This window comes from Telopea speciosissima, chromosome 9, assembly GCF_018873765.1.
Source record: "Telopea speciosissima isolate NSW1024214 ecotype Mountain lineage chromosome 9, Tspe_v1, whole genome shotgun sequence".
Classification (NCBI taxonomy): Eukaryota; Viridiplantae; Streptophyta; class Magnoliopsida; order Proteales; family Proteaceae; genus Telopea; species Telopea speciosissima.
Window position 1 is genome coordinate 48,887,871 of NC_057924.1, and position 16,673 is coordinate 48,904,543.

Consider the following 16,673-nt stretch of genomic DNA (forward strand, 5'->3'; position numbering starts at 1 on the left):
CACACATCCAATTAAAGTAGATGGAACGTAACTAACTATGGCGTGAAGTGGAGAACACAAATTCCTTAAATTCAAGATTGATGCAGATGTTGCGGACCATCTGAAACCCTCAGATTCCCACTGCAACCCCAACGGCCGAGGATAGATGGTAGATGAACAAAACTTAAAACACCAAAAGCAACCTCAACTACAAATCATAGACATTATTAATGATAGATAGAGAAACAGAGTAAGGGAGGAATGATAAGCAATCTGCAAGAAAAAAAAAAGAATCTAAGAGGAGAGAGGGTAAGGGGAAATTTCCCAAATGTGGACGCAAAAATTTCACTGATCTCAACTCCCAAGGGTTTTGGTTTTCAGGAGTGCAACCAAACATGGCCTATTTCTCATTCTAAATTTATTTCTGTTCTTTTTATCTTTGCTTTATCATGCTACTTTCTATGGCTGACTCGTAATCACTAATCAAGTTGTTCCCCCCTTGTTCCTCTCTTGATCCCACATCAATTTTGAATAATATTAAAAGGTAGTTGTATGATTTACATAAGAAAAAAAAGAGGGAAGCAGTTTTCTATCCGGGAGTGTGGCCTACGCCAATACTCCCATGTGTCTATCTCTCTCCTCCATAAGACAAGGGGGCAGAGGTGTCTTTTTACATGAGAAGAAGACAAAAAAAAAAAAAAAAAGAAAAAAAAAAAAAGAAAAAGAAAGAAATAGACTCATGGGAGTGCTGGCGTAGCCCACACTCCCGGACAGAGATCTTTTTCCTAAAAATAGATGTCTTCATTTGATAATCCTTTGCTTTCTTTGGCTCCAGTTTCTCTATCCTCTTGGGCTTACCAACAATTATTCATTGGTCATCATCCTATTTTGATTATTGACAGGAGTGGTTATATCCTATAACTAGGGCTGTTGGATGGGCATCTGTATTAATTATTGACAAACAATTTGTTCTAGCCTCTATGGATTTTGGTATCACAGGATGTCCTTAAGAAGGAGAGACATAAGACTTGCAGCAAGGATTGTAATATGCAATGGACATGGGATGTCAGAGGTTAGAAGTGTGGAATGATTCAAGTGCACCGGTTTGCTTGGCCTTAGGACTGTTTAGTTGTTTGTTTCATGTTTTTAACAGAATGTCTACCTTTGACAATGTCACTTTTGTAATCCTACTTTATTTACTGTGTAGGCATTGGCATGCAAAATTTTTAAATAAGACAAATATTGTCATTTCACATGGTTACTCAAAAAATGTGCATGACAATGACATTTTTTGATAATGACATAATGATATATCACTTTCAAATTAGCATGAAGAAGTACAATGTCTGAGAGTCGTACTACTATTTCTGATGGTCTTGGTATCTTTTTGTTTCCTTAATGGGAAAATGTTCTCTGAGAAGCTTGAATGGGGTGCGCTAACAACTTGGTGTCTATTTCATTCTTTCACATATGAAATGATCTCATTTTCCTCTAATATACGATATTATTTTGCCTCTCCTCATTGATGCACTCCTCTATGCTGCTTGCTTAGAGAAGTCTCTTCCTTTCATAGTTTAGTTATTTTATTTCTCAAAAAATAAAAAGATTCATTCAAGTGCAATGATTTTTTTTTTTTTGGATAAAAATTCAAGTGCAATGATGGACATTAAGGAAAACTCAGCCCAACAAAATGTAAAAGGGTATAACAATGAGAGTTTCTCCTTTTAATTGACCCTCCCTCCAATTAGATTGAAATGGGTATTTTAGACCTTTGTAAATAAAAAGTGGGAGTTAATGATGATCCTTAATATGTCACTGTGAGAGAGAGAGAGAGCACCACCCCACTCCCTTGTGCGTGTGGGAGCCACATAGGCTACTGATGTGGATTTTGTCCACTGTTTTACAAAAAAATAAAAAAGAGAAGAAAATGGAAGGTGAAAAAGAATAGAAAATTAGAGGTTGATGAAGATAAATGATTTTTGGGGTCGAAGCATAGATCCTACGGATTTGGGCCTAAATCTTTATGGGTTTCTATTATGGACCTAATTAAAAACACTTGATGGACCTAATTCTAAATAATGATATGTTACAGATTCTTGGACTTCACATATATATTTTAGGTTGTTAGGGCTTCACACATTGATTAAATTACTAGTATGGGACTGTTTACATATAATGGAACTCAATATGTTCAAATGGATTTTATTATGAATATATGAGACTCTTTATATATCTTGAACTCTAATGGAACTTAATATGTTTAAATAAGAACTAATCATGTATATAATGGACTAAATAAGTAACATGAACACTAGTAGAACCTAGCATAATTGAATGGTTCATTATTAATGAATTGTTTTACTACTAATATGTGTTTCACATATTAAGTTAAGGATGTTTAATGGGGTTTCATATACTTGATGTGTCAGTTAGGTAGTTGTACCCTATGACAGAATTTTTAAGAGGCCTAATCATTATTATGAGCATACAGATCTTCTACGGCGCCCTGCCCGTAGCGGTCTGTGAGGCCCAGATAGAGCACCGTGCGCAATGCCCGCCTTACCCTTGCTCGGGCAAGGCGGTCGGGCATATGAACTCAATATAAGATATACAAGTGAACGAATTTCACAACCTAAACCCATATGAGAACCTATTGTGATCTATCATACAACATGGACCCTATCAGAACCTCCATATGAATAATGACTTAATTCAATAAAATAAAAGTATAGATAATCATAATTAAAATAAAGGGGTTTGATTGGGTATTTAAATTAAATGATCATGGATTGAACAAATTAAAATGGATAAATCTATGTAGTAGTGCGTTCACAAAATAAAGTGTTGCTTTAAAGAAATAAAACCATGAACTCAATATAGGCTATTTTGGTTCAACATAGAATGAAATAGAAGCTTAAATAAAAGTGGATTGGTTTATGGGCTTTCCTAAGGGCTACCAAGACAAGTAACAAAATGGAAAATAAAAAGAAAGGAAAGAGATGGCCAAAGAAAGAAAGAAAGAAATTAAAAGCCCATTATGTTGTTATATTATCACAAGGCCAAGCCCACCCCCAACCCAGCAAGGCTGGGCCTAGACTGAGATATCTCAGCCCAATCTAGGGCTGGGTTAGGCTTGGGCTGAGCCTTGCAGACCCTTGGCTGGCCCTGGGATTTTAAAAGCCTGGCCCAATCCAGCCCTGTTGCACCCTTAGTACAAAAGAACACCTCCACAACCAACCCATTTTCATTTAGCTTTATGGCCCGAGAATGCATGATAGACAACATTTGTCGAGGTGGGACAACCCTCCTTTAAAAGGTTTCACTACCACTTGACATTCTCTTTTTTGCCTTCCTTTTGTCTTATGAAGGATTTTTTAATGTTTTCACGTTGCAAAGGATAAAAGTGTCAACATCTCAGCTTTCAATGATGAGAGAAGTAAAATCTAAGTATGGTTGTCAATCCAAAAAGGAACCTCACTTTTGTAAAAGAATTAGAAGGCTCTCCTTACAAGACTCAATGATGATTATATTCATCGGGGCATAGAAGATGAAAAAATAACATCACCTCATGTTTTTCAACATTGTGCCACAATGATCAGCTTATTGAATACCTTAATTTAGTTGCCAAATTGTAGAGCTTCATGGCTAGAGATTTACCATTGATGCGTACACGTCAAGGAAAAGAGATAAAATAGGGGAAGAATATAATTAAAATCTTACTAAATGATTAAAAAAAAAAAAAACCGTCAGGATCTACTAACCTATAAAGTCTCAAGTGTTGCTCCTTCTCCAGATAATGGTTTTTCTCCTAATGAACACTTTAAGAAAGCCCTGACTTGTATCGCTTAGATGTTGTAGAAGATCTCCAAGCTAAACAAAAATTTCTTCTCCAAGAACGGTATCCAATCCAGCCAAAAACTAGGGTTTCTAAAACCCTAAAGTGCTTCACCACTCATGAGAGCAAGAGAGAGGAGAGAGAATCAGGTTCTAAAGGGGGAGGGAAATAATCGGCCAAGCTAATTAAGTGCTGACCGTCCCCCCCCCTTTAAGTTTATATAGTTTGGTTCTAAAGAGCCACTCCTCCAATCCTTGTGAGAGTCTGACACTCTCTCTCCTCCTTTGACTTAAAACACTATTGGGCTTTCCTAATGAACTTCTAATTAGTGAAGAAGTAGAATGTAAAAGGAAATAAAACAATTAATAAGTTTAATCTTTAATGAGTTTTTAATTAATTGCATCATACTCATTTAAGATTAAATAATTTAATTATTAATTAATAAATCCCAAAAATACCCTTGCATAATAATAAACCATTATGCACCAACCCTCCATTAATCAATATCATCGTTTGGGAATCTAGGGCACAGACACAAGTACTACCAAACCCCATTCCATAGTACATGGCCATATCAGAGCGTCTGTATGTGATCGGAACCCGCAAAACGCGATTAAATACTTTAACCAAAAACATAAATATAATATATCATTTATGTGAAAGTAAGTTTTGCAAAACCATTTTCAAAACAGTACAGTATCCAGATTCTGATCTGACCATCCACGGACTATCTCTCCTTGATGTTCTTTAATCGAGCAATGGAGACCATGTTGAGTGACTCTTTCACTCACATAACGTTTGTGCATTCCCAAAATATCAGCTTTAGTTCTCTTGAACCACAGTCATTGATGAACCAAAGAATACACTCACATCATACGGTGACAAGGCCCTCTCACGTACTGGGTCTTAGTGTTGAATGTCTATTCCGAACCTACATTTGGCAGTAATACATGAGGGAGTCGACAAAATAAGATTGTTTGCCAATACACATCTATGTGCGTACTCGTGTTTGTACCCTGACATCAACATGCCTAGGATTACCCAATGTGACGACCATATGATAAGGGTGCCTAATCCAAACTCTAGTCGTGTCTACCAATTTAAAGTATAACTTAAGGACATACATTGCTCAAAAAATTTATATTGCATGTGATCATATTAACCAAAATGTATAAAAAGTTCAATAAATAATAAACCGGATTGAACCAGAATGAACCGGGTTTGATGGACATACATATCCAACATGTCTTTTATAGACTCTAATTTGTTTCGTACTATTTCTTCTTGATATGGTACTTCTGATTAAGGGTATCAAAATGAAACCGAAACCCAATACTGAAACCGGAACCGACCGTTTACGATTGAACCGAATCGGACTGCAAAAAAATGATGCGATTCTGATTTCATATGTTCTCTATCCAGTTCGGTTTGGTTCAAAACCGGATAACCGTCAGTTAACCATAGGTTTTGAACTGAATAGAATCCAAGAGTCCATAACTGTCTAATCCTCTTCCCTTTTACGTGTTACCCTAATTGACTAATCCCTTTACCTTTTACCCTTTAGGCTTTAGTAGTTAGTTACATACTCACCAATTAACACGGCTGCGAAATCGTAGAATCGAAGTTTCTACCTTGTCTTTACGTCGTCGGCCGCCTCTCCTCAACGTTCAATCGCTCACTTCACCTTTGTCTTCTTCACGGTCTCATCTCTTAGAGTGGTTTCAGAGTTGCGGTGGAGTTCCATAGTAATTATTTATTCTTTACTACAAGAGGTAAATCTCAAAATTCTATTTTTAGCAATCAGTTTTTTCAGTAGTTTATTGGCTGTTATCTCGGTTCTCGAGCTTCTCTCGACCATGGGTGGGTTGTGTCTTTTAGTGTCTCTCTCGCATGGGGGCCATACCGAAAATAATACTTTTTCTGATTTTTCCATACCCATCTAAGGCATGATGAGGCATTTGGGATATCTCCTCATAATCTCAAATTCATGCTGCCCCTCTACGAAAGTGCAAAATTGAAAGGATTCTTTGTCAGCTTTACCAAAAGAATAAAGTATTGTTTGTCAAGTTTGTCTTTTTATGACATAATGGCAGGATTCTTTGTCAGCTTTACCAAAAGAATAAAGTATTGTTTGTCAAGTTTATCTCATTGTGACATAATGGCTTTGTATTATAGAATACTTATATTGAAGAATCCACTAAGTTGGATTCAGTATTCTTTTGTCAGTTTGTGTTTTGCTAATTTTTTATCATTGTCTATTTATAATAAATTTAACTATAATTGTAAGCTCTTATAATCTTATTACATACAGAATTATATAGTTTAAGAAATGATAAAATATTTCACTATATTTGTGTTTCTAATACATGCATGCTAATATGGATTGAAATATGAGTTTGTTTTAATACGTTTAATATTTTTTCGTATTTGTAGGTACTTTGGATATTGTATTTTCTCTTCATTGGTAAAATGAAAAAGTCTGAAATTGAGATGAAAGAGTCAAATGATGGTAATCTAGTACCACATCCCCCTATGGTTGGGTCTGTGCCTGGGATAACAATATAGGTTAAAAAGGGGATAACAATATAGGTTAAAAAGGAAACTACTTCCCTTCCTAAGAGAAAACCCAAGGCTAGGATAGCATTATGTTGGACCAATAATTGGTTCAAAGAAGCAGATCCAAAAGACTGCCTTGATGGAAAGCCTAGGGCTCAATGCACTAAATGTGGAGCATTATTCTTGGCTAACCCTAACAAAAATGGGACTTCTAGCTTGAATAATCACATGAAAAGGTGTTCGAAACGTGAGAACTTGGACGTAAAGCAAATGTTTTTGTAATCATCTAGTGGGAAGTTAAATGTGATTGATTTGAAGATTGACCCCGAAGTTGTTAGTGAGATGATTTTGACTCTAATTGTCAAAAATGAACTCCCTTAAAGATTTGTAGAGTGTGAAGAATTTAGAAAGTTGATGTTATATATATACCCTGAGTACACCTCCATTAGTAGAAATACACTTTTGAGTGATATTCAAAGGGTATTTAAGAAGGAGAAGCACAACATCAGAGAGGCAGTCAAAAGTTCTGCTGGGAGGGTTTCAGTGACCACTGATTTGTGGACCTCCATCTCCAACGATGGTTATATGACTCTTACAGCCCACTGTATTGATAAGTCATGGGTTTTACATAAGAGATTGATCAAATTTATAGTCTTGACTCCACCACACACGGGTGCACATATTTGTGAGGTAGTTGGCAAGATTTTGACTGAATGGGGGATTGAAGGGAGATTGTTTTCTTGTACAGTAGCTAACGCAAGTGCAAATGATGTACTTGTTTCTCATTTGAGAACAAATTTGAATGCTCAAGGTGCATTAGTGTGTAAGGGGGAATTTTTTTCACATCCATTGTTGTGCACATATCTTGAACGTCATTGTGCAAGATGGTATCAAACTGATTGATAAAGCAATTCAGAAGGTACGGGAGTGTAAAATTTGTAAAGAGTTCTCAAGCAAGGAAAGTGAGATTTGCATAAAGTTGTGGGCAAATAGATTTGAACACCAAGGGGGGCTTACATGGAGATGTTAGTACAATATGGAATTCAACATTCCAGATGCTTGATGATGTTTTGTTCTATCATCAAACTTTTGACAACTTTGAGAATTTAGAGTCAAACTATAGAGATTGCCCTATTGAGGAGGAGTGGGCAAAGATTCAAAAAATTACAAACTTTTTGAAACCTTTTGATGAAATCATAAAGCAATTATCTGGTTCAAAGTATCCAACCTCCAACTTATATTTTGTAAATGTGGTTCGTATTCATATGCTTTTAAATGATGGGTCGTTGTTTGAGGGAGATGATATCTGCCATGAGAGAGAAATTCAATAAATATTGGGAGAAATATTCATTGATTTTATCCATTGCTGTTGCTTTTGATCCCCATTATAAGTTGGGAGTTATTGAGTGGGTATATGAGGAGATCCATGGTGATAATAAATTACTCATTGATGAGTCTGTTGACCGTGTGAGATCCATGGTGATGGGTCTTTGTTTGAGGGAGATTTTATGTTGGAGATGGTATTTGCCATGAGAGAGAAATTCAATAATTATTGGGAGAAATATTCACTGATTTTATCCATTGCTGCTGCTTTTGATCCCCATTATAAGTTGGGAGTTATTGAGTGGGTATATGAGGAGATCCATGGTGATGATAAATTACTCATTGATGAGTCTGTTGACCGTGTGAGATCAGCTATGCGCCGACTTTATAGCAAATACAAGAGCATGACGAAAGAGCGGTGGTCGTCTTTGACTTCTGATTATGAGGAGGTTGAGGATCCATTCACTAAGTGGTAAAAAAGGAAAGCCTAGAGCTGATGAGAAGTCTGAATTGGACCAATACCTTGCAGAAGATAGAAAACCATCAACCAAGGAATATGATGTTTTAGCATATTAGAAGGGATGTGAGGGCCAATATCTTGATTTGGCTCGGCTAGCCCGTGATATTTTGGCGATTCCTGTGTTCACGGTTGCATCTGAGTCAGCATTCAGTGCTGGAGGTAGGGTGATTGATAAATACCAAAGTAAATTGCTCCCAAAGAATGTTGAGGCTTTGATATGTCTACGTGATTAGATGTATGATGTGAACTATGGAGGTGATATTTTGTTTTCTAATCTTAAATTAAATTACTTGGACGTTGATAGTTTTAGAGTCTTAAGTAATTTTTAGTTTTTTATGTAGATGAAATGGATGCAGATATGGATACTGAAGAGTTGTCAGAAGCCTTGGGAGATGTGTTTACAACACCCCCTACACCTTATGACGCTCCTGGCATCATCCCCACCGTTATTGAATGATTAGGTATATTATGAGCTACTTGTCTTACATTTATTTTCTATTTCTGTAATTCCATAAATATTTTTTGAAGACAATGTTTCCCTTTTGCAGGGCATGAAGCAATGATTGCATGGAGAGAAGGGAGAGGGAGTGGAGAACTTTTGATTTCTGGTCAAGCTTTCCTTCTTATAATTTCATTTTAAAAACCGGTTTGATCCTTCTATAATATCATTGAACATGCCAACATGATTTTCTCTTGCGCGCTTTTATCTTAATTGGATTAACTAACTAATGTATAATACCTGAGGAGGGTTAGCTTGTTCCGTATAGGTACCAACTTACGATTTCTTCATTTATCTTTTATTACACTTAAGAAATTAATAAGAAAAATTTACATTCACTTTGAATAACAGGCGGGAGGTGTTGGAATCTCTGGAGCAGAAAATTCTAATGGGTGGAGACGGGAACATTTAAGCTCATCTTTGTTGCGTAGGAATTCTTAGAAGAAGATAAAGAATGCAAATTAAAGTGACGTGGATACATCTTTGTAGAATGTCTATGGTTAATTATGGACTGTTGGATTGAGAATGGAGCTTGGAAACATAACATTACAGAATATTTGATTATTCAGTCATTTTTCCTTGGGGATAATTTTGATGATTAGAACTTCTTTTGTTTGCTTGATTTTGGTGCTATTGGAAGCCTTATGGAATCATCTTTTGAACAAGATCAAGATATTTTATTTAATGCTTGGTGTTAGTTTTTGATAGGGTTCTATGTTAATTGCTTATATTCTGATTTGTTTATGAAATGGGTCAATTGAATTAAAGGGTACAAAGGTAGAAGGTTGTGTATTGATATAAGGTTTTGTTAGTGATATTCTGATTTGTTAATTATATTCTAATTTGTTTATGAAATATATAATTTCTCCCACATAACAAGGAAATGGATGATAGAATTAAAGGATGCAAAGTCAAAATCAGATGTGAACTGGTATGACAAACCGCACGTAAACCGGTTGTTATCCGTATAACAAAAACCAAATAGAAACCGCTAATACCGCACCACATATAAAACGATTTTGATTTTGGGTGATTCATATCCAATGCGGTTTTGATTTCTATCTTGCAAAATGTGCACCGAACCAGAACCACACTGTATAATCAAAACCGCACCGTTTGACACCCTTACTTCTGATTGCCCCTACAAGAAAATATTGCTGTGAAACAAAAGAAGATAACATCATACTAGCTTCATTGGGCTGGACTTCTCTTTTCATAGGTCATCTCTCTGGAAACGTTGAGGGATTTCTAGCAAAACCCATTTTGCGTATAGCCACACACTATGGTAGTTCATGAAACACTCCTCTATCTAGGGATGTAAACGGACCGGATTCGGCTCGAATATTGCTATATCCGCATTCGCATCCGATTAGCTTTCGGATGGATTCAGATAATTCTAAACGGATACAGACATGGATGCAGATGAGATATTTTATCCGTTTACATGTAAATATAGCTTTTCGGATAGTTATAGCCTATCCGTATCCGCATCCGTTTAGCTTTCGGACGGATTCGGATAGTGCTAAACGGATATGGATACGGATTTTGGCTATTCATTTACATCCCTACGGCTCTATCACGCATTGTTTCAAACAGGAGCTGTGCAATTACCAAAGACTCAATGATGTCATCACTTTTCAAGTTCCTCAAACAGTACGCATGGAATGCATCCCTTTTCTATTGTTCTTTTGTGTTTCCTCATCCAATTTGAATCCTCTACGTTCGAGCAGCCGGTACAGTGGTTCAGTTCCATTCATAGGGAGGCGGAAATGACGTTTTAACCTCCCTCGGGCAGTGTATTCGGGCAGGGGGTTAGATCATCATTTCCAGCCTCCTTTGAGTGGAACTAGACCACTGTACCAGGGAGAGAACAGGACACAATAACGATTCGGGTATGGACCCCACCCACTCACCCAGGCAAGGTGCTTGGACAATGGGTAGGGGTAAGGCGGTCATTTCACCCCTGCCTGGGCCCTGTGTCAGGCCGCACAATGGCTACTAAGCTGCCCGGACGTAGACGACCTGAATCCTTCCTCATCTACCCACACAATACGTGATGTCGTAGAATATAATAAATTGTCCTTATCGCCTATGGTTTTAGATTTAATAGATTTTTGCCTAAAATAGCAAGATTTAGGTTCCATTATTTTGTAATGGATTTTAACTTCAATCCCATTGTGTCTCAAAATATTATAAAATCTCATTATTATATTTGATTTTAGATTTCATGAGATATCATTCAGCTTCCATTATCTTGATAAGGATTTTTAATTCAATTCCATTAATGGTTGATCACACTTTTAAAATCAAATTTAAAACGAAGTCAAAGGAATTAGGACCTACACCTGCATGATACTTTAAAATGTAATAAAATGTCATTATTGCCTTTTGTTTTAGATTTAATAAGATATCATTAAGGTCCCAATGTGCCTCAAAATATAATAAAATGTCATTATTATCTTTGGTTTTAAATTTTATAAGATATCATTCAGCTTACATTATGTAGGTAGGAATTTTAAAATCAATCCCAAAATAGGTTAATCACACGTGTAAAGTTAAATTTAAAACAAAGATAAAGCACCGATCTTGAAACGTATTTTAATTTCCAATATTGTCGTTGTGTTTTTTCTTTCTGTGAATTGGTTCTGTTGGACATTTGTGTCCATCAAATTGGTCTAAGTTTTTTATTTTTTACCTTTAAATATCCACAACTATGAACAGTGTTGGATACACAATTCATAGGATTGTCACGTTGTATTTTTTTCTGAATGTGATTCAAGAATATAGTCATGAATATTCATATTGTATAGGTGTTGGTCGGACATGATCTAAGTGAGAGTATTGTATAGATCATTGTTAGTTGTTAATGCAACAAGGGTCTTTGATAGTTATTTTTGTCCTCATATGTAAGGTCCCTACCGTTGCATGTATATTTTGTGCATCATGGTGTACCAATGGTTGATGCTAGCATTGGTTAGACGAATTTACGAGTTCTATAGTGTAAACTCATTTAAGTATCATTACTATTAAAGTTTTTACAAGTCGTTTTCAGTTGTACTTGAAGGCAAAAAAGCAAGATTTTATGAGACTGCTTGGTAAACAGGTCGATTATTCGGAGCGCTCCATCATTGTCGTGGACCCTACGCTTTCATTACATCGGTGTGGACTACCTCGTGAAATAGCAATAAAGCTTTCCCAGACATTTGTAAATTATGGTCTAATAAAAAAACATGTTGCTTCCAACGTAGGGGTTTCATATATCTTCACGATATGCTCCCTATGATAACTGGGTTCATGAATTAGGTCAACAAACAATATAAGCTACAAGATACATCGGTCAAAGTTTCATGATTACCTTATCCCATGCTATCCGTTTAATTGTAACTATTCAATAACCTTAATTTAGGTTTATTATTTGTAAACTTAAAGTTCAATAACAATAAAACAAAAAAAAAATACATCGCCTGGGTGCTTTACCAAGATTAACTAGTAATAGGCCTAAAGCTGGAAGTAATCTTAGAAACCAATCTCATTTTGGGAAAATATCTCAATATCATATTCGTCTAGAAGAAAAACAAAAATTGTGTTTCCATACCTAATACGTCAGCTACTTCTAGAAAAAGCAATTGCATTATAAGATCGCAATGGAACAGATCAAGCAAGTAATATTTCAAAAATATTTATAAATTTTTATGTCCAATCAATGATCGAGATTCTCTGTATTAGTTGTTTCGACGGATTATGATTTTTGACTATTGTATTTTTTGTACTTACAAATCTGTTATGCGGTATTGTTAAAGTGGAAGGACTTAAATGTAATCTTTTTTTAGGAAAAATTACATTGCCACCCCCTGAGGTTTGTGTTAAATACAGAGTGACCTCTTGTGTTTCTAAATTATACAGCTGCAACCCCCGAATTCCCATTCTGTTAGTTAGGTGTTTCAATGTTGGTTAAGTTTGCATTCAAATGACTAATATATCCCATTCCAATGTGTGAATTTACCATTTTGCCCATAGAGCATCCCTAACTTCTCTCTCACAACTTCCCCTATCAGAAAGAGGGCTTAGGGTTCGAAGGAAGAGGGTTCGGCACTGAGACTCTGATCATCTCATTGGCAACCTTCCACGTTGCGGCTGCTCTAACAATCTTCGCTGGTGGAAAGCTCTTCCGCTAGTGATGAGGGTTTGACACAGAGGACAACGTTGCAGGATTCAGAGAGAACGACGTTCCGAGGTGTTACGGTGTTGGTTAAGCTTAAACTTCGGAAGCATGGGTCTAGCCAACAGGACCGAATCAGCGGATTAATTATATATCATGTATCAATATTCAGTTACATGAGATGTTTCGATAGATTTTCTGTGTAGCAATCCAAAATTGCAGGAAAAGAAGAAAGAAGATCGAAGAAGCTAATAAAAAAAATATGAAGTGGTATCAAAATATCAATTAACTATAAGAAATCAAAGAAAAGAAGATTGTGAAGACAAGAATCAAATTAAAAAAAATCCCTTTACTCTCCTTTCTTACAATGAGCAATCAATTACTCAATGATCAAACACCTTTTAACACTGATTTCTCCATCCAATTCAAAACCGAAATTCGATGGAGAAGAGGCATGGAGGGAGGGATAAAATTCAAACCCAGAAAAATTCTATCATGAATCAATCAAGATTTAAAAAATCGAACAAAGACAAGATCCAACAAACAACCGAACACCATCATCACCGTCCCCGTCGTCGTCATCGTCGAGTCGTGGAATTTGCGTTAATTTGTCGAAGAAGTCGATCAGGTCTAAGCCGTAGTTGGAAGATCCTTAATCCAACCATCCAATGGCTTCCCAACCGAATATACACAACGAACTCAATCTTCCTCAGCGCCTCCATGTTCGCCACATTCCTTCCCTCAAAGATAAACGCCGGCTTCTCCATCTCATTATAGATCTTCTGATAATCCAAAGTCTTAAACTCATCCCACTTAGTCAATATACAAACACCATGAGCTCCTTGGCCGCCTCGTAAGCATTCCAAGTCACAGTCACATTCTTCTTGGTCGTAGGACTAGTAGGCACCAAGAACTGTAGGTGAACCTGTTGGTGATAAAACTCCCAAACACTCACACGCGGGAGGTACACACGGGGTGCAAATAGTGCGGGCGTGTCAGAACCTTTGCGCAGGTTCAAACGAGGCTGAGAACAGCCTAATCTGACTCCTCACCAGGCTAGTAGGTTTCCCTCCTGCCTGAGTAGCTCTAAGGTCTTTTGGGTTAATCCAACAACTACAGACTACAGCCTGAGCTACTATTGCTCAAATAAAAGGGAAAGAACTTTGAGACACAAACAACAATGAACTGAAATAGTAAATGTATTAATCAATCATACCAGATACAAGTGTGAGCCTTGCGCATACACCCCTGCCGTCCCTAGTATGTGACCGTACATTCCCTCAAGCCTCAAATGACACAGCAATAAAGAAATGCAGAGCAAAACAAGTAAAGGTAAACGTAAAGAGGATAAAACAAGTGCTAGTTGTCTGGTGTGTTTGTGTGTTCCTTTCCAGATGTGTCATCCCCCTTATAAGGATAGGCACCTGCGGTTATCAGCTCATACAACCACTCCCATCAGGCCACCCTTCTCGGTTCATGGTCCTTTACCCCCAATTGGGTGCTGCCACATGTACCACCAGCCCATCTTGCCTCCAACTGCTGAGGCAGTGGTGGGTCCCACCGGTATCGCCCCTACTCACATTCTTCGTGAGGCGTGGCTCTGCGTCCGGTACCATCTGTGCCCCTAACATGTGGGCCACCCCCCCTAATTGTCAGGGCGTCGCCACGTGCCGGTACTCTCCCCTGTTCCCGGTCCAACGACAATAACCCAGCCTTGGTTCACGCCTGGCCCACACTAACCAGAACCAGGTGGTTTGGGCCACAAACAGAACCCAATCGAACTTGTTCGTCGTTAGATCTCGCCTGATCTGATCCTCCGTCACCTGGGGATCATAGATCGACAGCTGCGCTTTATCCCCCAACAACTCATGACACACATCAATCGCCGCCATCTCCCTTGTATCGCCGATGTATTTCTTGGATGCAAACCCATTCCAGCCAAAACACCACGGACTGTAGATTCCGAAAACACTGAAGGATAAAAAGACAAAAAAACACAGCTTATTTGATTCGAGTAACAGGGGAAGGGGTGTGTGAAGTTACGGATACTTTATGGGTGAAATGGTAAGTTTACACATTGGAAGGAGGTATATTAGTCATTTGAAGGCAAACTTAACCAACACTGTAACGCCTAACTAATGAGGTGTATAATTTAGAAACACAGGGGTCGCTCTGTATTTAGGACAAACCTTAGGGGGTGGCAGTGTAATTTTCCCTTTTTTTTAATCACGTAGGGGATTACATGTTATTTGCATTTGTTGTTGGACAACTTGTATGCCAATGTTTGGTGGCATTGTGGAGGTGTTCAGATGATATACATGTGATGTGGCAGCTCCGGCAATGATAGACAGTGGGTTTGTAGAGCAGACCAGTCAATTGTAGTGCGAACATGGTTTACCAATGTTATAGAGGTTTCTAGGATGAGTTGATAGTTTTTTTCAGTTTTGGAAGGCTTATTACATGTTTATAAAGTGTTTGGCAGAAGGCCGAAGCGGCAAGTGAAGGCCACATACTGAAAAAGTCAAGTTTTCATAGCTTCACGAATTGGCAGCGAGTTTGGAGCTAATTTCAGAAGGCTTGCTGGCATATTTGGACGAAGAATTGTGCGTGAAACTTGTATATCATCGAGTCATGGTTCCAAATCAACTGGTTTTCTAATGTCAGATGGAGGAGTTATGGTGATTCTTGTGTGACAACACAAAAATAGAGCAAATTGGGGGAGTGGGATGAGCTTAAGGTAGCTATTGGAAGTTTTTTCTTACAATCATATATGTATTCCAATATTTCACATCGTTCTAAACATTTTCTATTTAAGCGAGAATCTCAAAATTTGAGGTAAAACCTCATCAAACATGCAAGATTCCTTTGCAAGGATTCTGATTTGCGCACAACAGAGTAAAACCAAACATATTTAGTATTATCATAATAAATTACATAATAATGATGACCAGTTAAAGACGTTGTGGGAGAAGGCCTCCATACATCACTATGATTAAGATCAAGAGCAAACAAACTTTTACGAAACATTTCAGAAAGAAACACAATTGGCAAGCCTTACAAAGATGACTAAGACAAGATTACTGACAAGGTAAATTATTAATTTTCAGCATATGACGGAGTAGACGCTCATGCAGGTGCCCTAGGTGACGATGCTAGAGATCAATTGAGGTGCGAACAACAGCATTAGTATGAGGAAAAGGAGGGGTGAGGTCGTAAAGACCCCCTTTATTCGAACTGGACAACATAGTGGACTTAGATACCTGATCCAAGGAACGAGCAGTGAATATCACATAAATTTTTTTGAACAAAAAGAAGCTATATGGAAATAGAAGGAACATTTTCTACCAAAAAAAAAAAAGAAATAGAGTGAAAAATGAACATTGTTTCATGAGAGATAGGTAAACCCTTACCATTTCCAATCTGTAATTTATCTAAACCAGTGTATTCATTATATTGAGGGAGAGCCTGGAGATCAGGGATTACATGGTGAGAAGCACCTGTGTGACGGGTATCATGGGAGGGCAATGGACCGGTGTGGGGTAGGAAGAAGTGGAGGATTGAGGTGGCCATATGTAGGGGCAGAGGAGGGGTATAGTAGGAAGAGTGAGTGTAATGAGCCGTGGGGGGGGGGGGTGGGCGGGGGGCAGGGTAGAGGGATTGTATATGCATCAGAGGTGGGAGAATAAGAGATGAGAATCCTAGTCAATCTAAGCTAGGAATGAAGAGAAACATAAAATATTGAATGAAGAGATCCCATATGAAGTTGGTAACTGTTTGCGGCCCAAATCACCTGGTTCCAGTA

The 16,673-nt window shown here is 37.6% G+C and overlaps 1 pseudogene; it reads right to left on the reverse strand.

Annotated features, from left to right (window-relative positions):
- Positions 1 to 13,501: 13,501 nt before the first annotated feature.
- LOC122638999 lies at positions 13,502 to 15,898 on the reverse strand (annotated as a pseudogene).
- Between the last annotated feature and the right edge of the window lie 775 nt (positions 15,899 to 16,673).